Here is a 25,501-nt window from a genome sequence, read left to right on the forward strand (position 1 = left end):
CAACCTTTTGGGAAAGAGAGTCTTTTCCAAACTCTATTTCCATCTTATTTGCTTCAGGTAAATTGCGAGGTTGTGGTAAAAGGCCATCCACAATAATACTCTGTTCTGCCCATTCCACCTGTTTGGAGTTCAATCATAGTTTTAAAATTAAAAAAGACCAATAGACCCTTTCCCTGAGGATATTTTATTTTTTATCTACAACTATTTAAATAGTATGTTCAAACACGAAGTAAAGAATTACCAGCCAGCCTTCCTCAATTTTAGCATAAAATTCAGGTGAGAAGTCAGCCACATCTCTATTTATTCCCATAGGCTTAGAAAAAGCAAGTCAAGTAAACCACAATCTATGAGCACTTTTCTTGGAATCAGGGAACCAGCCACTAGGGAATGTGGCATTACATTCCAAGCCACACCAATATCACCTTGGTACTGCAGTCTGGTGACAAAGTGCTAAATACCATCCCAACATGTGGAATTTAAAACAGGGTACCCAGCCAAAGCCGGTTTGGCTCAGTGGATAGAGCGTCAGTCTGCGGACTGAAAGGTCCCAGGTTCGATTCCGGTCAGGGGCATGTACATTGGTTGCGGGCACATCCCCGGTGGGGGGTGTGCAGGAGGCAGCTGGTTGATGTATCTCTCTCATCGATGTTTCTAGCTCTCTATCCCTCTCCCTTTCTCTCTGTGAAAAATCAATAAAATATATTTTAAAAAATAAAAATAAAAAAAAAAAATTAAATAAAACAGGGTACCCACTTAAGGCCCTAACGGCATCCCTCTCAGGGTACTCAGCCACTCAATACCTTACCTGAATTACTCTACTTAGAAAAAGAATTAATACCATTCATTGGCCATGCTTTTGTGAATTTTAATCTTTAAATAATATCTATTAAACTTAGACTTGAATCTCACCATAGCCATTATCAGCTGCTTATGTTAATCAAGCCACTTTTTAACTTCCCAATGCTTGGTTATTTCATTTGTATATAAATTGCTATAATTCTGTTGCTTTGGTCTATAATTTTTAGCCTTCATACAAATCTGCAGTAATAATTTATATATTTAACTAGATTGTATTGAGCACTAAAATTAATTCATGCATTTATTTCAGAAAGGCCACAAACGTCCAGGCACTGTGTTAGACCCAGGGCGCACAATGTAATACAAGGTTGACTCTGACTTACCCACAGACCTTTCAGGTCTAAAGTGCAGGAAAACAATACCCCTCAATAATGTCAAAAGTAACAGCAAATACTAGCCTGTAGGCTAAATTCTGATAACATGGCTGAAACTATTTTAACAAGTACACTACAACAGAAACTCAATTTATTTTGCAAGAGTTAGAGCAGAAAACACTTAGGTAGGGGCCCAAATCTTTCCTAATAAGGCCTTTTGGGTTCTCTTTGATGTCCTCAAATGCTTTATGTACCTTTTGAAATGAGGACCAAGAGTGGAGCTGCTAAGAGTGGGGTGCTGAATGGCAAGGGTGGAAAGTCATGCTAATACCAGATAAATAAGGAAGAAGTGGAACCTCAGGTGTCAATAATAGACACCTCAAAATGCACTTAATCAGGTACAAATTTACTCTGCTTGGTAGATCAAGGGTCCTATCCTATGCACTCAAACATGTGGGTGCCTTCAGCTTACTGTATATAAATGTACTCTGATATGTAGGACATTGCCAAATGGAATATACCAGTGACAGCATGAGTTTTGCATAATCCTGGAGTTGTGACAGACACATGAGAAAAGGTGCATTTCTTAATAAGAAAGGTGAAGGCAAATACATCGACCATGTAAAACAGAAGGTGGAAGTGAAAGATGTGTTTAATATGACAAACTTTACCTGACTTATCCAAGCTGGCAAATTCAACCTCAGTAGAGATTCTGAGGGTTCCACTCCTTCCCGCCACCAACCTCGCAGTCCCACAACTTCCTGTTACAAATTACATTTCCTGGCTGACACTAGGCATCGGTGTGGGGCAAGAGATTTCAAAACACACAGCAGCCTCAGACTGGCCAAGATACCACAGGTTCCATATGACTCTTAGATGTAAGGCGAGAATAGAATAAAAGCGTGGAAGGCAATACTAAGCTATGACTCATGAGTCTTTTACTGGTAATGGAAAAAAAAAAACCCTAGTGAACTTATTTTGGTATCAGGTGAGTAAATTGTTTTACTATGTCATTCCCACCAGTCCTAATACAGATTAAGTTGAACCAAAGGGGAAAAGCATCTTTGTTAGAACAGCATCCCCTAGCTTTTATGACTGTACACCTGTCCCTCACATCTCTGGATCTACAAGGATTTCCTACAAAACAAAGGAATTGAGCTATTTCATCTCAAAAATTTCATGAGTCTAAAACACTAATACAATACATGCCAACATAGAAAATTGCATGTCCCAAGCTATTTACATGTTAGCAACAATGGGTTCAAATAAATAGATATGTCGTTTGTCAGAACAAATCAAAGCTGTCCCTTAAGTCAGTTGGAAGGTTAAAAAGCAGCAGAGAGTAAACTGAAATTACAGAAAACCACCCATAAAAGAGGGCACATTTATTAAGATAAAGATCAGTTACTTCCTTTGATGTCAAGGTGTTATCTAATGAAATGAGGAAATCCAATATAGTGCTTTAAATTGTATTCTTTCCATTTTTATGTTGGGTCTCTTACTAATTTAAGCCTAAAATGTCTTAGGGAGCACTACCAAGCACAGCGGATAGTAAATATTCTTTATTCTAAATCACATGATTCAGTTTGTGGTAACTTGAACATGGGATCTGCAATTCATATCGAATTAAAATCTGAGAAATAAATATAATTACCCAAAACTCTCATTGAGTTTATTACATCCTGAAGATCCATGGCAAATTGAACGTTTTATCGACTGAGCTCACTTTCCTCATGCACACGATTTATTCCATTTATAACGTAGCTTTGAAAGGAGATCATCCTAAAATCCTAACCATCCTCTCAGTCAGGCAAAAGTGGCTCTTTTTACCTGGGAATTAGTGAAACTTGACTGTCGTAGATGACTACCATAGATTCATAGGGTTCCCCAAACCCAGCCAGGTCTTCTCAGCTCCCCCAGTCAATCTACCTTCAAAAGACCTTTTGCAGAAGCAGAAGTATTTTATTTCCTGTAAGTCATGAGGAGAGCTAAAGGTCAAACAGATAAACACCACTCAGCAGCAGTGAGGGGTCCACTCGCTAAAGGTGCATCCTGTGTTATGGCAGCCTCCCCGGGAGGGAAAGGCGCTTCTAAATGAACACAAAGGAGGAATTACAGTTATTTTAGCAAACATTTGCTTTTTCCATGCAAATGAGAACTGCCAAAATGAAGACAGAACCTGCTTATGGTTCTTCCACAAATTAATTATGCTCATTTGTCATCATCTGCACTTATTTGCACACCAGATGCTGAAGTCCTCCTAGTTTGTTCTTTTATGAGATAAAAGGTATTGCCCCCAAAAATCCAATCTAATTCCTATTACCCAAAACTCAATTACAGTACAAATGCAGATTTGCAATTTGAACATACCAGGAAACTAGAAACATGAAAATTCCACTTAGCATGCTTTTCTAAGATTGCTATATGTATCTATATAACACAAATAATAAACACCAGATAGTCACTAATATTGAAGGATTTTTCTACTCCATAAAGCCTCCTGAATGTGCTATGTCTTATCACTGGTGAATAAGCTATGAAACTTCTCTGATAATTCGAGCAGCTAAGCTTTCTCTGAGCCACAGATTCCAGTCTGTAAACCCCACAGCCGTGTGAATTCATAGTGATCAAAGCAAACACACAGCTCTGCTTAGAAATCAAGGCTCGCTGTGATTTCAGGGCTGGTTTGAAAGATACAGATTATGTTGAGACCTTTGGGAGAATCTTGATAACTCAGAATTCCATCCAGACTACACAGGAGAAAATAAAATAGAAATGGAGAATCAAAGTTGATAGTTGGCCACTGTTCTCCAGAAAGTGTCCTTACACTCATAAAAAAAAAATTATTGTACAAATAAGTCGATGTTAAAAACAATATTAGCTAGATGTTTTTAGTCCTGAAAAAGAAAAAGAAAAATGGGCTATTCTCACAATTTTGTCAGATGATTTTCTTGCAGGATTAAAAGCAGAAATTCTAGAATCTAGCTTTCTTTTGGACCAGGGTGTCAGCAAACTGGGCCACCAGTTTTTGAAAACAAAGCCTAATTGGGACACAGCCAGGCCCTTTCATTTACATAATGCAGCTGCTTTCATGCCAGAGTTGAGCAGTTGTGACAGAAATTGTCTGGCTGGCAAAGCCTACCATAGTTTCTACCTGGTCCTTCAAGGAAGGTTGCTGACCCCGGCTAGAACCCTAGATGGACATACTTAGCCAGCGACTCATTTCCTACTGTCAGATGACTGTCTGATTCAAATCTAAACGATGCTGCAAAGATTAGTCAGGCTCTTTTTGGTTTGCAGCAATATCATCAGTAAAAAAGAATGTCACATGGGAATGTTTTAAGATTAGGAACAAGATAGTTTTTTTTTTTTAATTCTTATCACCTACTCTGTGTATTCTGACTGCCTGAGAGCAAAGAGACTTAGGTTGTTGTAGTATCAACACAGCACTTACCACGACAAAAACTCTAATCTCTCAGGAGACATGATGCCATAGCACAAAATCCAGACCAGACCCAAAAAAAATGTCGCTTGGGTTCCAAGCCAGCATTCCATCCCTTTCTGCTGCATGGCAGCGACTGGGTTGCCTAACCTATGTGCGCCTGTGTGTTGTTGTTTCTTTCATAAGCATAAAATGGGGATGATAATAACTTTACATGAGACAGAATTTATAGCAGTTGGATAAGATAATGAAGACTACTTCAATGCTCCTCTTGAGCCAAGGGTGTGCTCTTATGGCATCCTTCAGATTAGACTGTGCCTGACCTTTTCTGAAGTTAAAATGCTCATCTTTGTGACACTTGCATAATATCAACAGTCCAATGGTGAAAGGGAAGCTAAAGAAAACACAGCTGTTCCTTCCCTGTAACTATCCCCAGACCTGTCATTTTCAAGCCCAACCTAAGCTCACTCTTCTGTCCATGACTTCCTTCAAAGGTTCCTGGGGCATCACCCTCACGACCACATCAATTCAGTCACCTTGCTTTTCCTAGGACATACACCCACTTGCAGTTTTAGGAGCCTTGTAAGATGCTGAACATCCCTTTGTCTAATGTCAACAGCTTACTTATAGTCATTTCCTAAGCTTCAGACTTCTACAGTGTGTAATACCACTGACCCAGCATGGACATCCCTTGGGTAGTTCAAATTCAAGGTTTTCCCAGGTGGGCTCATTGCTGCCTTTCCCACCTACCTAAATCTATTCTTTGCTGTATTACCATCCAAGAGACCAGAATCACCACCCGCCCCATTGCCTAGGCAGGAATATGAGGGTCTTTTGTGGACCAACCTGCACAACCACCACCACCACCACCAACCACCACCACCACCACCACTACTCTCTCATCCAATTGCTTATTCCTTCTTCCACTTAAAATCTGTTCATAACTCTAGGTGCTGGCAAATATGATCTAATGTGTTGTATGTGCTTCTAAAGGAAGACGGCTTGAAGCTCCAGCAGCCATTTGAACCAGAAGGACAGACATCAATACTGAGAATGGAAAGATAGGAGCCTGGTTCCTTGACAACACCAGAGAACTGCCACATCAAGCCCTGGAGCCCATTTCTGGGATGGTAGGTAAAAGAGAATTACATTTCTCACTCATTTAAGCCTTTAAATTTTGGATTTTTTTGTTCTGTCTACACAGCAACAATACTATCAGAGAGTAAATTTCTCAAAACCCCTCCTCAAGCACCAAAAATTTCAGGCTCAAATGTCTCAATACAATAAGCCATTTTTATGAATTCCCCCAGCTCCATGACCATCTCTCAAACACATACATTTCTCAATTATTAGTGTTCAGACTATGATACTACTTAAAAATACCAAGTCTGCTCAGTGATTTTTCCATATAAAATATTATTGATGCTGTAAAAGATTTAAGTTGATTTTTAATACTGACTGTAAAGTCAATGCAGCTAATCTCACAAAAGAATAGACAAGTTAATCAAAGAACACACTTTCTATAAAGCCCAACATTTTTATAAAGAACAAAGTGACTTTTTATAGTCAAGGAGAACACCAATTAAAAGAGGCATATTTTAGTATAGGTGGGCAAAACAGCTCTAGCAAGAGCCTTAGCAATTAAAAACAAAACAGACCCTAAAAACACATTTGAATGAGAGGCCTTAGGGATGGTCAAGAAAAAAGACTTGGATCAAGCTGTGAGCTGAAGAAAAATGAATGAGGTAGGAAGCACAAAGCAAGCAAAGATATAGAAATGTTAGTATATGAAAAAGGAGCCATTCAAAGAGAACATAATAGAGTCTAAATCTGGGGTGGGGAACATCTGGCCCCCGGGCCCTATAAGGCCCTCGATTTCATTTGACCTGGCCCTGCCAAGGCATTAGGGGTGAGTTAATTGCATATTTGACCAAATATAGCAGGCTAATTTTTAAGTTGGTAATTTTGTATGGCACATAAATGATATTATAAATATCCAAATGGCCCTTGGCAGAAAAAAGGTTCCCCACCCCTGGTCTAAATTGAAGTTTAAAAAGGGAGAGAGGCTATGTGTAACAAGTGATTTTATGTAGGATTAGAAAAATGTCTGATGCGAAAGTGCTTCAACATTGGTAGAATGAGACGAAAGGTCTTGTGGAAGTAGTAACTGAATCTGGCTATTCAAATTCTGAGTCAGATAATCACATCCTCTAGACCAGGGGTCCTCAAACTTTTTAAACAGGGGGCCAGTTCACTGTCCCTCAGACCGTTGGAGGGCCGGACTATAGTTAAAAAAAAAACTAGGAACAAATTCCTATGCACACTGCACATATCTTATTTTGAAGTAAAAAAACAAAACGGCAAAAACACCCGCATGTGGCCCTCGGGCCGTAGCTTGAGGACGCCTGCTCTAGACTGTTGCTAGCCCCACAGCTCAGGAGGGAAGTCCCAGCGGAAGGTCCTGAACAAGGCGATAGCTAGGGCTAGCTGCTGCAGGGATGCACAAAAGGAGCACGTGGCTTCTCACCTTGGACCAAATTTTCTTCTGAGTTAAGAACGAGGCTTGGGGAAGGCTGACATGTACTGCACCCCATCCAGGTCTGACCTGCCCATCCAGAGCTGAAGGACTGCAAGCCCAGCAACAGGAATAGTTCCTGGTGCAGGCCCAACAGGCCTGGGGCAATGGTCTCTGCGCTGGGAAAGTCTAAAAGTTTGGGATCTTCTAAATAAAACAGTGCTTCCAAAATACAAAAAGAAAACCTCCAGATTTTAATTAGCAGTGTTGCAACAGACTGAATGTTTGCAAACCAGCCCCCCCTCCTCCCAGTTTATATGTTGAAACCTAATCCCCAATGTGATGGTATTTGGAGACAGGGCCTTTGCAAGGTGTTAGGTCATGAGGGCAGAGCCTTGATGAGTGGGATTAGTGCTCAAATAAAATAAAACAGGCCCCAGAGAGCTCCCTGCCCTTTTCACCACCACTGACATTACAGCAATACTCAGTCCTCCAGGAACCGGAGAGGCCTCACCAGACACCCGAGCTGCTGATGTCTTGATCCTGGACTTCTCGGCCTCCGAAGCTCAGTAAAATTAATATTTATTGTGTAAGCCACCCACTGTATGGTATTTTGTTAAAACAGCATGAATGGACTGAGGTATGTGTCTATAGTAGTAGTTATGCCAATGAGCTTCTACAGCTCAACACCTACAGATTTCTAGTTATGCAAGTTCTCTTTAACTTGTGATTTCAGTGTTTTAATGTTTAACGTGACCACAAGGAAGGCCTCCATAATTAAGAGACGCCAGAGTCCATGGAATGGTGGTATGTGAATAGGAAAGGGTAACCGAGGAGACCTAGAGCAAGAGCAACAACGTGTAAAAGTGCTTTAAAACCTACAACAAAGCGCAACTGCAATGTGACATGTATTTTTATTAATGATTTTTATCGACATCATGGTGTTAAGAGATATCCAGCCCCCATAAATATGCTTCGTTTAGGATGGCGTGCTATACTGCGGACTGAAAACTAGTCCCACCCTACAGTGGACACGTTGCCTCCTTCTTCCGAGTTTGAAAGAACACTGCTGTGTCTGAACTTGGTCAGCAGCTGAACTTGGTTTTATTAGTCCTCAAGTTTATGCAACGAGAATGTTCAGTTGTGGAATAAACATCGAACTGCCCTTATGGTGATGATTACCAAACACCACCATACCCCCAGAGTCACGCCAGCTCGAGCTGAAGCAGATCTTTTTTTATTGGTTCTGCTGAAGTGTCCTCCCATTTAAATTTACACGTCAGACTCAATCACAGAATTAATGCCACATATGCACCAACATTCAGAAATAATTTTTAGTTGCAAAATCCTCATCTAGCACACACAGCAATAGTTTATGATGAAATAAAACAACCCAATCTTTTATTTTTTATTTTAAAGTATGACACAATTGTTTTCACATCAAATCAGCAGATTCAGTTCACAACGGAGGCTGCCCTGACATGCACACTTATTGGTCACTTTCTCCAGATAATAGACACTGGATGTGAACTTGGTCCTTTCGTTGCAACAGTTTACAAACAGCAGCTCAATGTAAGTGAGTGCCAGAGAGATGGCTGCAGTTAGAGCTGGAGCGAGAATTCAGAGAATATGACTACAAGCAACCATATAAACTATATTTACTAGAATAGTATGAAACCATCTGTTCCCGATTCCACAGCTGGAGTATTTGGGTGTTCGGACTGAAATCATCATAAGCAACAAAGACAGAGGAAGCCTCATGACCCTGGGGCGGCAGACCAGTAAATGCCTAAGAGCTTCATGGTGGCCCAGAAGAGGAGATTTCTCTGCTCACTGGTTCCCCCTTTTCCAGGAAACAGTGGGGAGCCGCTAAAGAGACTATGCTCGATATTTCCCAAATCCTCTGCAATACATTTATCCCCCAATTCCCATAGTACGAAGCCCACCACGTCTTGTGAGTTAAATCTGAAACATCTGAATTACCAAATCCATCTACTTTACTCCTGCCACTGTCTTATACTAAAAGGGATCCGATTTCTTAAGTTTGACTGGGGGTTGGTCCATCAAAGGCAGACTTCGTGCTGGCCCAGGAACTGTATATGGGCCACATCAAAGGTGATTCCCAATCACTGGTGCTGTTTGAAACAGCATTCGTGTTAAGAATTACAGCTTCGTAGATCTAGAAGTGAATAGAAGTTGTGAGAAGTAGTAAGGATGTTAAGAAGTTGTAGGGGTGCAGTGGGGGACATCTTTTCCTGTTTCAGACTAAAACTTTTCTGCTTAAGGGCATGTGTAAATGGCCCTAAGACATGTCTCCATGTTCCTGTATTTCAGACTCCACTGGGGAGGGGTTGAGGTCCTTATATTATAGCTAGAAGTGGGGTGAGTGCAGTCATATTGCTTGTGATGGCTGCAGAATGGATCGGCTGACCATGGTGGACCCATCAATTGTGAGGGATTGGATCTTGTGTACACTGTCTCTGGTCTTGCTTTAAGTAAATGCTGTACCATTTGAAATAAAAAAAGAATTACAGCTTCGGATCCATTTCAAAAGTCTGAAAGTATATGGCACACACATCCATTCGGCAGTCTGGTATTCAACTGATTTCTACTGTAGTTGAAAAAACACATGGTAACATTTATGCCTTCCTATCCCCTAAACTAAATGAAAACATCACAGTAACATAACATAGCTGTATATGTAAAGTCAGGAGCCACAACCTTTACCACCTATCTCATGGAAGGGTGGAGGCAGTATGCTACAGGTGTTCCAGAATGTTCTTTCTTCATTTACACACATGATCCACTTTCTCATACTTCCGTTTTAAGAAAGGTGCAAATTTATGGGGATGGGAAGGTTTATAAAAACATCACTTATTTAAAGATATGCCCTCCTCTCTCAGCCTCCCTTCCCTGCAATATTTCTTTTAGAAGGAAAAAGGTGCTTGCCTTTTGTTTAAGTTGTTTTTCCTAAAGTTCCAGTCCACAGGGTATTAAAAAGCTGAGCAAATATGTACTATTACAAATAATGTTAGTCATTTTTTTTGCTGTTTATAGGTTTTTAAACATCTTATTGATAGTCATAGAGACATAATAAATATTTACAATCTCTTAATCGCTCTTAAATTAGAAGTGCTGACTTGAGCATCTATTAAGAGAAAAAGTTATCACACTATAATTGTCAATGTCATTATAAATTTTTCCAAACCCATAGAATGTACAAGACCAAGAGTGAGTCCCAATATAAACTATGGACTTGGGGCAATTATGTGTCAATGTGGGTTCATGAATTGCAACAATTTCCCAATCTGGTGGGGGGTGTTTTTGGGGGGGAGGGGGGCGGGGAAGCTGTGTACCTGTGGGGCAGAGGGTGTATGGGAAATCACTTTCTTCTGTTCAGTTTTGCTGTGCATCCAAAACTACTTTTTAAAGTCTATTAAAAGAAAGAGAGAGAGAGGGAGAACACCACAGAATCATTTTCACCCCCATACATTGCAGATATGGGTGTATATTCAAGTTTCTCCCTCTCCTGCTTTTCTATTAACTGAGTAATAATCACATTTAAAAGGAAAAAAAAGAAACTACGATTACACTGTGGTTGATAGTAATCACTAAAACTATGAATGGCGCATCAAAGGATGCCTTCTTACGCTTTGGGAGCAGCAGAGTGAGGTAGTGCCTTACTGCGATGTTAGTCCTTTCTGTCACTCAAGAACCATAGAGTGTGAGTGAATGAGGGAGGCCTTTTCTTCCAAGCAACCAACCACTCAGCCTGAAAATGCAGCACACCTCAAATGTTGTGAGGAAATCACAGTATGGTTCAATATCTCAGTCAAGAGTCCCCTGACTTAATATTTTCAAAAAGCTTCAGTTTGAATCTCAGAAAACCCCAACTTTGCATGCTGTCTCCATGTAGTAGTTTTGGACAGCCTTGTCTGTCCCCAAATCCATCAGCTCCTGGTGGGTCAGTGGGCCAGGAGGCTTTGTTTTGCTTTGGTGAATTGACCCACAGCCTGACACCCACCCAGCGCAGTCCAAGGGACTGGAGAAGAAGGCGTCTGGGAGCCTGTGGCCCTGGGGAGCTCACAGGAAGAGCGATCGCTGTGCACGCTGGCTCTGCTCCAGTTCTGGAACGGACCCTATGAAAGCTTCAGAATCTCATTCATTTCCAACAAACACAGCTAATGCACGGCACTTCTTTTTAAAAGTCAAAGAAAAGTTACCCTAATTGGAAGCCATAAAGTAAGCTTTTTTATTAACTGGGAACAATTCAAACAAGTTAAGAGCATGGAATGTGGACCAAGAAGGGCTGTGTCACACTGGTTACGTGACCTGTTGCTTATTTCCCTGTGCCAAAGCTTCCTCATTTGCACAATGGGGTAACAGCTGTACCTACCTCATCAGCTTGCTGCATCTCAAAATGTTAATCTTTGTAAAGCTCAAGAACCCCGCTTAGTACAGGGTAAGCCTGTGTTCAGTAAACTAAAAGATAGGGTTTTCTGCAATTTATAATTAAAAGAGATTACAAAAATGCTGTGAAATGTCATTTTAAAAATAAATCTTTGCACAGTTTCGCCTTCCTTGTAATGATGGTTTTGTTTTCAACGTAGTTCAAAATCACAACCATCCAGGCTTTTTATTTGGTAGAGTCTTTGAAAACAGTATCTCTTAACAGTTCCAACTGCAGGACTGTAGATTGAAAAATGAAAGGCAAATACCAGTACCCTACAGGGCTGGCATTTCCAAAGACCTGACTACCGCCGGCGGCAGTTACCAGTAAAGAGGACTTTGAATAAGCACAAGTTCACAGATTTGGGAGAAATCCGGACTAGAAGAGTTTTGCTTCACTATTTGAAGCTTGTGCTTTCAACCACAAGAGGACATTATCAGATGCAGATGTGCCACACATGTAAATTCCTAACTGGGTACCAACTAGGATCCACCTGACATTGCAAGGCCCTGGGAAGATCATGGAAGCTGTAACTAAGATCAATAACTCGGGCTGTCTCAACACATCTTGCAGGACACTGAGGCCCCGACCCCAGGGGAGGGGGGCGGGGTCCATGTTATCATCAAATATACAGCCTTCTGTTACCTGTACAGTAGTCCCCACTTATCCACGGTTTCACTTCCCCAGTCAATAGTGGTCTGAATGTATTAAATGGAAAACTTCAGAAATAAACAATTCGTAAGTTAGAAATTGTAGCATAATAAAATCTCACTGTCCAGCTCAGCCCTACCCAAGACGTGAATCATCCCTTTGACCAGCATCTCCCCGACCCATTAGTCACTCAGTAGCCCTCAGGTTATCAGATCAACCATCTGAGTATCGCAGTGCAGTGCTTGCGTTCAAGTAACCTTTACTTTACTGAATAGCCGGAAGCACAGTGCGGTGATGCTGGCTGGCACTTTGGATCTGCCAAAGAGAAGTCATAACGTGCTTCCTTAATGTGAAAAGGTATAGGTGCTCTCTGAAGTCTCAGGCATCTGCTAGGATGGAACATATCCCCTGAGGATGGGGAAGGAGGTGGGGATGACTACTGCACTAACGTTGACCTATTTTACTTGGACCCTGATTTTGGTGACTTCAAAAAATGGTTGACAAAGAAAAAAAAAACGAAGTGAATGAGGGGACTTTTCATATATGCCATGCCTTCTTTCAGAAAGAGCTAAAGACAGTGTGTGCTATTTAGTCGAGTTTGATTGATTATTCAGGGAGGGATAAGGATTTGTGTAGCTTTACTCCCCAACTCATTTATGTGTTCTATTGAATGAGCCAGCTAAAGTGGTTTCTTAGAGGGCTAAAAGGAGCAAACACTAAATCAATACTCATTTTCTAGGCACTTACGAGGGAGCTGGGCAGTCCTCAATTGAGTGGAAAGATACTTAAAAGCTTACCAAAGATAATCACATTTGAATAGAAAGCAGGAGATTAATAGCTTACCCTCCAAAAGAAATTTACACATATTCTTTGAAAAGTCATTGTCATATCAATATTTAAATACGATCCATAATGAGTCCTATTTAAATAGTCATAGCATTCCACACTTCAGATGTTGACCAGGAATTAGGAACAGTTCACAGTGCTGGGCAATAGGATGACAAACTGAAGATGGTGTGATGCAGGAAGAACAGGTGGCAGCAGGTGAAGAAGAAAAGATGGGTCAAGTTCAGGTGCTACGATGGCGGTGGCTACACTTTGGTACATTCAGTGGAGACTATTTGGGGGCCAGGCAAGCATTTTTACTCCAGGCTTCCACGGTTTCTATAGAAACCCTGACCTTAGAGTATCAAATGCTCAACACAGACTAATAAAGGTTTCTGCACACGGTTCTGAGGCTTGACATTAGTCTCCATTAACACTTAACTACATGTTTCATCAAATAAACATCAAATTAGTTCCAAGATAAACATCGGTAGGTGTGAGTTGAAAGGGAGAGCAGGGAGGCTCAAGCTTCTTCGGTTTCTTTGAAGTTTTATTTTGGTTTCAATAAAAACTCAGCTAGCCAGCTGTGGAAATCGAGTGGGTTGAAAATAGTGACCAGTTTTCCTGGACAGGAGACTAAGATGATGGGGAGATCCAAACGAGGCTGGGATGACTGCAGGGAGACAGTCCAGTGCTGTTCTGAACGAAGAGGGCAATTTAAATGGAGAAGAAATAGAAAGGCACCTGGGCAATAGGGTAGGTATAATTCACAAAAATATTTCAAGTTCCAAACCAAAGAAAGTGTCTGTGGACGTGTCAAACGTCCCAAGGAAAATGTGACAGTTAAAGACAAGAATCCCCCAAATAAGCGCCTGCAAAATTAAATACCCTCCACACACACATCATGGTCCACACTACTTTGGTGACACTATAAGGAGCCTGACTTTAGAAAGCAACACCAGGGAACATGTAAGGCCCAGGGAACAGGATCCTCATTTACACCCCTCACTTCCAGAGCTCCACACCTGGAATGCCTGTAAGTCCATTCAACCACAGGCTGAGGCAGTCTTCCTTCTTCAAAATAAAAACCATTCAAGCCACTGGTGTTAAGAACAGATGTTTTGTCTGTGTTCTCATCCCAACAGCAGTCCAGATGAGCTCCAGGAGGGTTCTTGATGTCCCTGTCAGACAGCCTTCCTGACATCTGTCTTCCTTACACCTCCATGAAGAGTTCTTGGTTGTTTACCACAGCCTGGGCTGGAAGATTCCACTAACAAACTTTCAAGATACACAGAAAAATTCCAGCTTTTGAAAATTTCAGGGGAATTACACAGCAACACAAGCAGCTCCTTTGATACACAGAATTGTGCTGGATTAACATCAAGACTGCCTACTGAGAATTTTTTCTTAAGATATGGATCAAATTAAAACTGTATTACTCACCACACTTGAACTACTCAACTTCTAGATATTGGGGTCTATGAGAACTTGATAGAAATATTTAATTCCTATTATTAAAATATTTGTTTTATAAACATTGAATGAAAACTAAACTCTGAGGGTATGCTCTCAATCATGAATTCCATATTCTCAAAAGTGTTATGTACATAAAACTAAATAATAGCCCACTGAACTTAGAATATCTCACATTGCTTAGTCAAGTCAAAGAGGTGGATCTGACAGCAAAACAGAGAAAGAACAGAGGTAATGACTGATGATCCAAGTAGTTAATTTAATGACTATCTGCTGGTTAATACCTCTATCCCACGTTATCTACAGACTAACACTTGTCTCACTGTAATTACTGGTGTACTTGTTTGCCTTCACTGACCATAAGCTCCTTAAAAGGAAGGAAAACAGGTCTTGGCATCTATCTCCCAGCTCATTCAATAAACAAACATTAATTGTGTAATATCTTAATGTGGTTTGTGTCTCCCCACATTGCATTTAACAGGGAAGAAAACCCCCACATTGTTTGCTCACTGGAGCTGCTCTTAAAAAGCTTAGTCCTAGAAATATGCTTACAAAAGCCACTGATCTTTAAATAAAGAATGAATTCATCGCAAAAGCAATACTTGTACCTTTTAACTATATAAAATGATTATTTAGTTATGACTTCAAATGAATAAGTGTACATCATGAGTGTCCAACCCAATGATGAATTTATAGAGCAGAAGTAATGTCAGAATCTAAATATCTACACCAATTATGCCTCCGGCCACAGCAACGATTCTGATTATATCTTCCAATTTCAAAACCAAAATAATACCTTCGCCCTAGCAAGTCACATCAGAGGGTTTAAAAATAATAATAAAGGAAAATATCCTCTAGTAAATTGCTTGGAAATACACATCAAAAAGCGTATCAGTCACCCAGTTATTCATTTGTGTCATAAATGGCTGCTCAACCATCGATACCATGTCATTCCAGCTAATTACATATTCTAAGGACGCAATCTACGATCTGAGCCAAGGCTTCAAAACAAAACATGAAGTTTGGTATGTGAAAGATCAGCAGTCAGTATGGCGAGTTAGGGAGGCTGAATAGTACATAAAATAAAAAATTGCCAATCTATTGCCTATCTATTCTACTTAAATCACACTGACTTGACCCTATGGAGTAGATGACCCACCCCTGTCCTGATGGCCAGCTCCTTTAGATCCTATGGAAGTATCATCCTGTATGTTGGGAGAGGGGGATCAGGGGAAGGAGGAGGGGCTAAAGGAGTCACAGCTGCAGACAATGCCATTCATAAAGTGATTTCATTTTAAAATGAGACCACTTTAGGTACTGATTTAACAATAAAAGTAGCAAGTGTTTATAGTACATATGGTAAGAGATTGTCTTATACCCCAACACAGCTCACAGATGTAGACAATAAAGACCCTTCAACCACCTCAACTATAACTAGTTTTAATATGTACAAAAGATGCCTACTAAAATAAAACTTTTACAAATAAAGCATCAATATCTAGAAATGTTTTAGAATGAATCAATTGTATTGCCAAATTAGACTTGCTTACTGGAACTCTGCATTATTATTTAACTACAGGTTACTTTAGAAACCAATTCCATATTATAGTTAAAAAAAAACTACATTTTTTAAAAATGTAATAAGAATTCCATCAATAAGAGCTGGCTTTAGAAAACTAGACACTGATCTGTGAAGGCCAGTAACGTCAAGGGTGAGACAATGAAAGTTGAATACTGACCACCAGGAAGTACATGAGCCCTAGCCGGTTTGGCTCAGTGGATAGAGCATCGGCCTTCGGACCAAAGGGTCCCAGGTTCAATTCTGGTCAAGGGCATGTACCTTGGTTGCAGGCTCCTCTCCAGCCTGGGACCCGGACAGGGCTCGTGCAGGAGGCAACCAATCAACATGTTTCTCTCACATCCACGTTTCCATCTGTCTTTCCCTCTCTCTTCCACACTCCCTAAAAATCAATGGGAAAATATCCTCAAGTGAGGATTAACAACAACAACAAATAAAAGTACATGAAAACATGGGACAAGATGGTGGGGAGGGTGGATCACAAATGTTGTTTTAGTTGTGTTCTTCTCTCCCTCCCCCCGCAAAACACTGTGATGTTTGTAAAAGGTTTATTACAAGCTGGTTCCTGGATATGAAAATAAAGGACAACACTCGGTCACATGCATTATTTGTATAGCATGATGCCAACGGTCACTATGAAAAACATGTCGTTCTGTACCTTCATCTGATACTGGACCACAGGTTCTCTCTGGAAACTGACATCCAAACATGAACAAAGCACGGTCCTGGCCTGCAGGAACTCACAATTTAGAGTAATTGTCACAGCACAGAACCAGGACTAGATTCCTAATTATTTGGTTAGGCTTGTAATTGACTAATGCATAAATTAGATTTTAAACCATATGCTCATCTGGGGGCTGAATACTCCCGACTTCACAAATGCTGTCATAAAAATGCACTGGTCTGCAGAGGACCCACAGTGTTCAATGACTTGGAAGAGGGATGAGGGATGTTAGGACAATGAGCCCAGCTTTCATTCCTTGTGGCTTACTTCTGAAAAGATTCCACAGTGCAATACTATTTGTTTCCCACAAATAATATACAATTCATTCTTCCTTTGAGACTCTACCTTGGGAGGAAGCTTAGATGCATGAGCCATTAGTACTAATTACTCATAATGTCTCAGGGATTTAGAACAATTACTACTAAGGTTATGGCCTGAAAACAGAATAATTACACTAATTGGAATTCATCAGATATCCATCTTCATAGTAAGCACAACTGATGAGGTGAAATTTACTATCCATAAATGGAAATCATCTAAACTTCCAAAGGTGACTTTCAAAAGACATGAGCCCTCCATGAATATAATGTACTGTAGGCAACCTTTGACACTGAACAAATGTGGAGAGCTTGGCATGTATCAGAACTGTTACAAAGCACAGTCATGGGTCAACAAAACTAACACATCCCTGCCTCCTGAGTCTTTTTATCTAGAGACATTAAATAATCACATCAGTTTTGATAAATGTAAGGACAAAAAATAAAATGGCAAGTGCTATGGGAGGTGTGGGGACAGTCAGGAAAGGCATCTCTGAGAAAAGTGTCATTTAAGCTGTGGAGTACTTGGACAGTGGGAAAAAGAATATTCCAGGCAGAAGGAACAGTAGGAAAGACCTTGGAGCATTGTGCAGGTGGTGTGGCTAGAGAACAGAAGGTGGGTGAGAGAGTAAGAATGAAAGGGGGTGCAAGAGGGAAACAGGTGGTGAACATGCAAGACCTTGCAGGTCAGTGAAGGATTTTATTATTTTATTCTAAGGGTATTATATAAAGTCTTAGGCACAGGAATGTCAGGCTTAGATTTAGATGAGTATTGGGCTGTAATCGAGGACAGGAATAGAGGCTTTGACAAGATTCATGGCTTAGAGGGTGGGTGAAGGGGAGCAAAGTCCACCAGCCCAAATGCCTCTTTAGGGTACTGGTTATTTTATGCTGGTTAATTTTAAGAAATAGCAGGTCTGGGAGAAGCTCTAAAAGTCAAGTAGAGCCCTAACCGGTTTGGCTCAGTAGATAGAGTGTCGGCCTGCAGACTGAAGGGTCCCAGGTTCGATTCTGGTCAAGGACATGTACCTTGGTTGTGGGCACACCCCCAGTAGGGGGTGTGCAGGAGGCAGCTGATCAATGTTTCTCTCTCATCAGTGTTCCTAGCTCTCCCTCTCCCTTCCTCTCTGTAAAAAAATCAATAAAATATATATTTTTTAAAAAATAAAAATAAAAGTCAAGTAGAAGTTATCCTTTGTAAAAGGGCCTTTTTGAAGGAATCTCCATTTGTAAGGGTGTTTTCCTTATTGTATCAGGAAGATATCTAAATCCCTAGAAACTGTTATCAATCAAAAAGGCATAGACTTAAATCTGAATAACAATTTTGCCCTTGTTACTGGTACTTTTTCTGGTAACTTCCCATAACTCACTCTCTACACCCAACATCTTCTTTTGTCTTTAGTTGAAGGTGGTATACCTATTATTAAAATTGAATTTTAATCTGTCTCAACTTGATTATCAGATGAGCTAGAAGAACCTTGAAAGGTGTAGGAAAAATTTTCCTCCCCAACAAGGGAAATGGGCATATGTGTGAAATAATTACAAAGTAGATTTGATAGACCTTTGTTACCAGGAAGAACCCTTCTTTCTGGAATAAATGGAAGAAAGTGCTATTGACCGAGACAGTGAGTATTGAAAGTAGACCGTGGGCATTGGCTTGAAAATAAAGGCCATATAAATTAAAGAGCTAAAATAAGATGTTCTATAGTAACTCACATGTCTCATGCAGAAAATTTGCCAGTGAAAATTTTTATGAAAGATATTGATCAGTATCAACTTTCCATTATCTTTAGGGCCAGTGGTTTATCTGGTCTAGTGAAATTGAATGATTATATTCAATTAGACTGTGGAATAATGAAGCAATATTTTTATTGTCATAGTTAACACAATGTGACACAATCTGAAATTTGAAACAGAAAGCAGTAATTGCATCATTTGAGAGGGCACCCTCAAAAGTTATAAATTGCTTTTTTTAAAAGGGCCTCTCTAAAGAGTTAAGTGTGGACATACCCACATCCACATTTGTCGAGAATGCCCCTCAAAGAATCCCTTAAGTATCACTATTTGTTTTATTGCCTGGAAAAACCCCAAAATTCATTAGCCTTGACTTTTATGTCATCAAAGACTCCTGACACATGTGATTCCTGACACACCTTCCTTCCCAATACTTAGTGTCCCGCTATATAGAAACCTAGACCTCCACCCATTCCTCCTACATGTGCTTTTGTTAGTCTCCATCCATTAAGACTAGCCCCCTAGTAACATTCTGAATGGCAAATCCCTACCAATAAGCATGGATGCTAGAACAGAATTTGAAACAGGCCTGCACATATGGTCAATTCTTCCATTATTGGATGGGAGATTTTAAAGTGGGCTTTCTCAGAACAACTCTATTTACTCAAGACTAGATGGTTCTTTACACTATATGTGCTAAGTCAATCCTTCTCTCTTCCTTTATGCACTCTCTTGTAAAATTCAGGTATATATATTAAAAAAAAAAAACTAATGAAAAAGCTTTCAGGCAGAGGAAAAGCATGGTAATATACTATATAGTACTAGAGTGAAAACTAGGTTTCACTATGTTATTGCCTATTGAATAGTGGTGGCTACCTAACGTACTGTGTTGAGAAGGATCCTCAGGCTTCATCCGTGTCCCCATGTCCATCATGAGTACAACAGAGGGAATGACGCCTGCACACCCCCTTTGCACCTCTGGGGGACACTGGAGCCACAGAAACATGGCTTTGAATCCCATGCCAGGCTCTAGCTCTTCTAGCAATGTGAACCTTAGCGAGATTACCCTCTCTGCATCTAATGTGTCAGATGAGGTCACCTATGCTTGCCCCACCTGGATTCATGAGCATTAAACCAGGGGCTCAAGGGTTGGGAGTTCCCCTACTTCCTTCGTGAAGCAGGAAGGCATGAAGCAGCAGTTTGCACAAGAAGCTTGAAATTGTTCTTCAGTGTAAAATACCTTCCTTGGCATAAAACATAAATTGTGATGAGCTGAGTGGTATCCCCCCAAAATTCCTTTGTTGAAGCCCTAAACTCCAGCACCTCAACATGTGCCTGTATTTGGAAATATGGCCTCGAAAGAGATGATTAAGTTAAAATGAGGCCATTAGGGCAAACCTTTCATCCAATAGCATGGTGTCCTTATAAAAAAAAAAAAAATTAGGACACACTGGAAGAGACACCAGGGATGCAAGTGCACAGATGAAAGATCGTGAGAACAGAGCAAGCAAGAGGCCATCTGCAAGCCAAGGAGAGAACCCGGAAGAAATCACACTGTCAACGCCTTGATTTGGGGTTTCTAGCCTCCATAACTGTGAGAAAATCAATTTCTGTCATGTACGCCACCCAGGCAGGGGTATTTGTAATGGCAGCACCAACAGACTAACAGGGGAACAAAGCGCCAGTGTCTTCCACCAACTCTATTACTGCATATGCATCTGAACCCTCTCCTACCCATTGGCTTCCTCCTCTTGCCGGGCTATGTTCTTTTCACCCTGGGAACACAGGAAGGGAGCCCTGGGGCTCAGAAACAAGAGGTAACGTTGACTGCTGACCTAGAATAATGTAGTTTTGCTTCCTGTATTGTACTTACCAGAAACCCTGCCCACACAAGGGGAATACAGACACTCCTGGGAACAGAAAGGAACGGTGTTCCCCTCTCTCCATCCAAACACATGGCTGCAAAATTACCATGCTGAACTTCCCTCAAGCACGGCCATTTCCTCCTTTTCAGGGGTTTTTTTAAATAAGAAATTCTGTTGCTCACAGGTGCCCCTCCCTCCCTCAAGACTGAACTGTTTAATTAGGTAGGGAGGTAGTTTAATGTGCTATCAGAATCCAATTTAAATGGAAATACGTCCCGGCCAATTAAACCTCACACTAACCAGTGCATGCATATTAGTGCTCTAAAACATTTGTTCTAGCAGTTAGATATTTTCTCTACCAGGTAAACTATGCAAACCACTGCCAGCGTGTCAGGGCCTGCTGGTTTGCCACGCGGCGCGCTGCTCATGTTAAAGACCCTAAGCGTTTGGATGTCATCTTGCCTTTTAGATACATCTCCTCCAGTTCACACCCTCTTCCAACAGGAATCATGCCCAGCTCAAATTCGGCTTGAGTTTTTTCACTCCCCTGGGAAACAGCAGTAACATTTCTTGCAGCCTGACATCATCCTGGACTTCTTTGCCCTTTATCTGAGCGTCCTGGCTCCCACTACAGAAGTGACAAAGGATCCTCCTTTGGTCATCCGCCCAGCCAAGGGGGATCAACACAAGAACGAGACCCACAAGTAGTGTCTCTTGGTCTAAAGAAGGCAAGTGAAAGGGCTTAGCATGAGGGCATTTGTCCTGATTTGCCAACTGTTCCCTCTAACCACCACTTCTCCCCTGAACGTTCTAATATTTGTTGCTGGGAGCAAGGATACAGGTTTTTGTGTGTTTTTTTTAAAAAGTGTTAGTATTGACAGCATTAAAATTTTAAATACAAAAAAGCAAAAAAGTGATATTTTTAAGTAGAAAGGGCTAATTAATTAACATGCTTATTTGGATGAGGGGGAGAGATGTGAAGACTCCTGAAAATTCTCTCTTTTTTGTTGAATTCACTTTTTTTATTACATTCTCTACATTCAGAGTTAGTAGTCAATTAAACATAGTATCTTAGAAATATTACTAGACTGCTTTTTCCACTGAGAGTGCATTGCATTTAAAACTACAACTCTTACCTTAGTGAAATCTTGTGCTGTGATTCCATTGTGTAGTTACTCCTCTCAGCATCGTGGCCAGTTGCAGTCTCCTAAGACAACCACCTACCCAGGAAACCCTAGTACAGCTGAAATCAACCCTAAGCTCTCCGGATGGTGGGAACAAAACCAGTTTGAATAGAAAGGATAGAGGTGAAGGAGGTGAGCTACTAATGTTTGTCTCTTACACCAATGAAACCTTCAAGGAAACTATTAGTCAACCATTGGACTGGATTTGGGAGAAGAGTAACATTCAGATGTGAGTCACACGAAGAAACACACACCTGGGAAACCATTATCCATCTTGTCTTGACAACGTTTTCGAGAACATTGGGACAAACACTTGTTGCTATTTGTCTGAAAACCAACACTGAAATTTCTGGAACCTGGTTTCTGAAGTCCAGTTGGGTGAGGTCTCGACAAAAGATCACCAGGACTACTGAGGAAATGCTTTTGCCACAATAATCCTCCTGTCAACGGGGGTGGTCTCCACCAGACTGGGTTACCGCAAGACCCAGGAACTACTTGTAACTTCCAATTGTTAACTAAGATCCTTTCTTTTCTCCTCAGGAAAATGAGTCATTCAGAGAAGATTCCAGAACACCTTGCTTAACCAAAACAATGTATTTAGTAAATACCCTAGCAGTCACAGAACCTTACTCTACCTTCTTGATGAAATGCAGGATAAAGGGAGAAAATCGCCTCAAATCTCCCCACCTGGAAATCACTGATTTCTCTAGATTTTCCTTTCCCCCAGTCATCTTAAATATGCCCAAGGCAAATACAGGAGCTCTTTATCCTCTGTTGAAACAGCTGAGAACATTTTGTAAAGGTCAAAGACAGCAAATATTCCTACTGCCACGACTGTTTCCGAGATAGCTCAGAGAAGCTTAAGACAGTGTTCTGTGAAGACCCAACAATTCTAAGGAGAACTTTTTCTATATATCCTGAAGAAATAGGAATGTTCTGACAGTTACTGAATGGTTGCTATTGTTTTCCCTTTTAATATACTACTTCCACAATTAGATTTTGTTACTATTTGATTTGGCTATTACATTAACCTAGGTAGTAATGGTGTTTTGAAGGGCTGTCAACGGGTAAATGATGTGGGTCTTTTCAAAATCACTTTGCCAAGCAATTCAGGAAACTTGTAATGTAGAAATTTCAACCAGGAAAAACTATTCTCTAGCACCTATTCTTCAGAGACTTAAAAAAGAGGTTTTAATTTGAACTTATTTTAGGAATACATCTTTTTCTGAACCTGCAAAATTATAAGAACTTAAAGCATTATAAAAACTGTGAGGTCATCAAAGCTTATTCTCTATTGAAATGTCTAAAGATGATCATTTAAAAATATGAATTGAACTTGTGTCTTTTCTAAACTTCACTATCAGTTTCACTAAATACAAATGTAAACACTTAACATTGCTAACATCAGTTTCAAACATCTAAAATAACAAGGTTTGAAAAATTTTTTAACATGTACCTCAGTTCCATATTTTAATGACTACTTCAGAAACTTAGAGCCCTTTAAATCCTCTAAATCAGCCCAAATATTATAAATGATCATTCTAAAGAAAAAAAAGATTAAACCTCCTGTATTATGCAGCTCTCAAACCCAGAAGCCAGATAACACTGGTAATCAGCATAAAAGCTCATGTCCACCCATCACCTCCCACAACGCTGCAGCTGCATGCTGGATTTCCCTGAAGCATTTCTAGGGCCCCAAGTTTGATGATCCCACTTGCTCTGTAGTCCCCTAATTAGTCTAAAACCAACTGGCTTATTTTCAAACATGTAGCCTCCATTTACAGCTCCCAACCTTGTACCACTATTAATTTTAGGTGGAAAACAAAAGACATGGCACTAAGATTTCGTTTTATGAGCCAATTTATTGAATACATGCCATGAATTCTTTGGCAGATGAAGGAAGTCGGGGGCCTATACTGTAAGAAGCAAAGGTCGGTGGAGAAGAAAAATGGAGCACAGATAAAGCGGCAGGTGGGCGCTGGAGACAAGGGGCACAGCGATGTATCAACAAGTAGTTCTTTCTGCGGGGCGGGGAGGGGGGGCGGGCACGGCTGCGGCAGAGGGAGACACATAGACTCCAATTTGGATTTTCAAAAAAGGGGGAGGAATGCCTTTTTTTATGTTGCAGACAGTGAGTAAGAGGTTGACCCAAATTGAAAGGGAGGGACAGTAGGAGCGCGACTTTCTTGGGAAATAACCTGGGTGTCCACTGGGCCACTAAGCAGCTCACGGGACCGTGAGTAAGCCACTAACTTTCCTAAGGGCCTTCTAAGTTCCCAAATAAGTGTTTTAGTCATGAGTTTTCAAATCTTTTGTTATGATGACATGAGTATTTACAAAGGACTTCAGTTGCAGTTAGGATAGGCTTCAGTTGAAAACAGCCACCGACTTCTGCAAATGAATCCTGCCCGCACCTGGGCAGAATGAAAACCAGTGAACCAACTTAGGGCTTGGTTTATTCCACTCAGGCAACTCTACTACATAGAGGGTTGACTGGTATCCGATTGGTATCTCAAAGTTAGAATTACAGCTATTTGAGTGATTGCCTCCACCTATGAGGTGTAAAGGGAAAAGTGAAGGGAGTCAAGCAAATGCGCGACATTCACCCACAGTCTTTATTGGGAGCAGCCATCATCATCAGACTCAAAAAAGTGTGACTTAAGGATATTAGCCTATGTTCACCGTGACAAGAGCACATCTAATCTACAAGTGACTTAATGTACCTACTGATCAAATATTGACTCTTCCCTGCATCTTCTCTATAAGACATAGTTATTCATTGAAGAACTTAGCACAACTCTCTGTAAATAATATTAAAGATGTTAATACATTAGAAAGTTGTCCATATTACATAAGGTAAAATGGCCAAGGCTTATGGAAGTCCAATATAGCATTGTGGAGAGGAATAGGGCCATCAGACAAATATTTGAATTATATCTCTTTCTATTAGCTCTAGAATATTATGAACATTATTTAACCCTTATGGATGAAAAAGGGGCCACATACTAATCCTGATAAGCTCAGGGGTGGCCTGCATGGGATAAAATTCAATGAGAGCATATCAGCCAACAAATGTTCAATTCCATCCCTTAACTTCTCCAGATTTAAAAAAAAAAAAAAAACACAAAACCAAACTCATCAATGGAGGAAGTTTTAAAAAAGATGCAACCACCATGTCCCAAACCTATTTTCTACAGTGAACACCTGACAGGTAAGTAAAATGTCATTTCCCTCCCAAATCCATACGATTCAAAACATGTTTAAAGAAACTATTAAAAATGACTTAATCAAAATAAGAATGACTTTACCTTCCCTCAACAGCATAAGCCAGTGTCCAGAAGGCCAAAAACAAACCACGTGGACAGATCCCTGAATTAAATGCCTGAAAGGCTGGAACTTACTGGAGAAGGACGGATCAACCCCAAATATCTGAAATTCCAAAGAAACAGGTTTGTTTGTTTTTAAGGGACCATAGTGACCAAAGTCTCCATGCAGATATTTACTTGCAAAGATTTTGTCACCAGGAGACAACACCTTTCCATTCCTACCTAATACAGTTTCACTCCTAGA

General features: G+C 40.5%; 1 protein-coding gene across 2 annotated transcripts in view; it reads right to left on the reverse strand.

The window, feature by feature from the left end:
- Positions 1-25,501, reverse strand: part of BASP1 (brain abundant membrane attached signal protein 1) — a 44,078-nt gene that overhangs the window by 12,218 nt on the left and 6,359 nt on the right. Inside the window, exon 1 of one of the 2 annotated variants that reach the window (XM_054715259.1) lies at positions 1,844-1,862. The exons of the other annotated variant lie outside the window; for it this stretch is intronic. The gene's annotated coding sequence lies outside the window, so the exon portion shown is untranslated. Of the gene's footprint in view, positions 1-1,843; positions 1,863-25,501 lie in introns of those variants that run through there. 2 annotated transcript variants of the gene reach the window in all.

Source organism: Eptesicus fuscus, chromosome 4 (genome assembly GCF_027574615.1).
Source record: "Eptesicus fuscus isolate TK198812 chromosome 4, DD_ASM_mEF_20220401, whole genome shotgun sequence".
In the NCBI taxonomy this organism is placed as follows: Eukaryota; Metazoa; Chordata; class Mammalia; order Chiroptera; family Vespertilionidae; genus Eptesicus; species Eptesicus fuscus.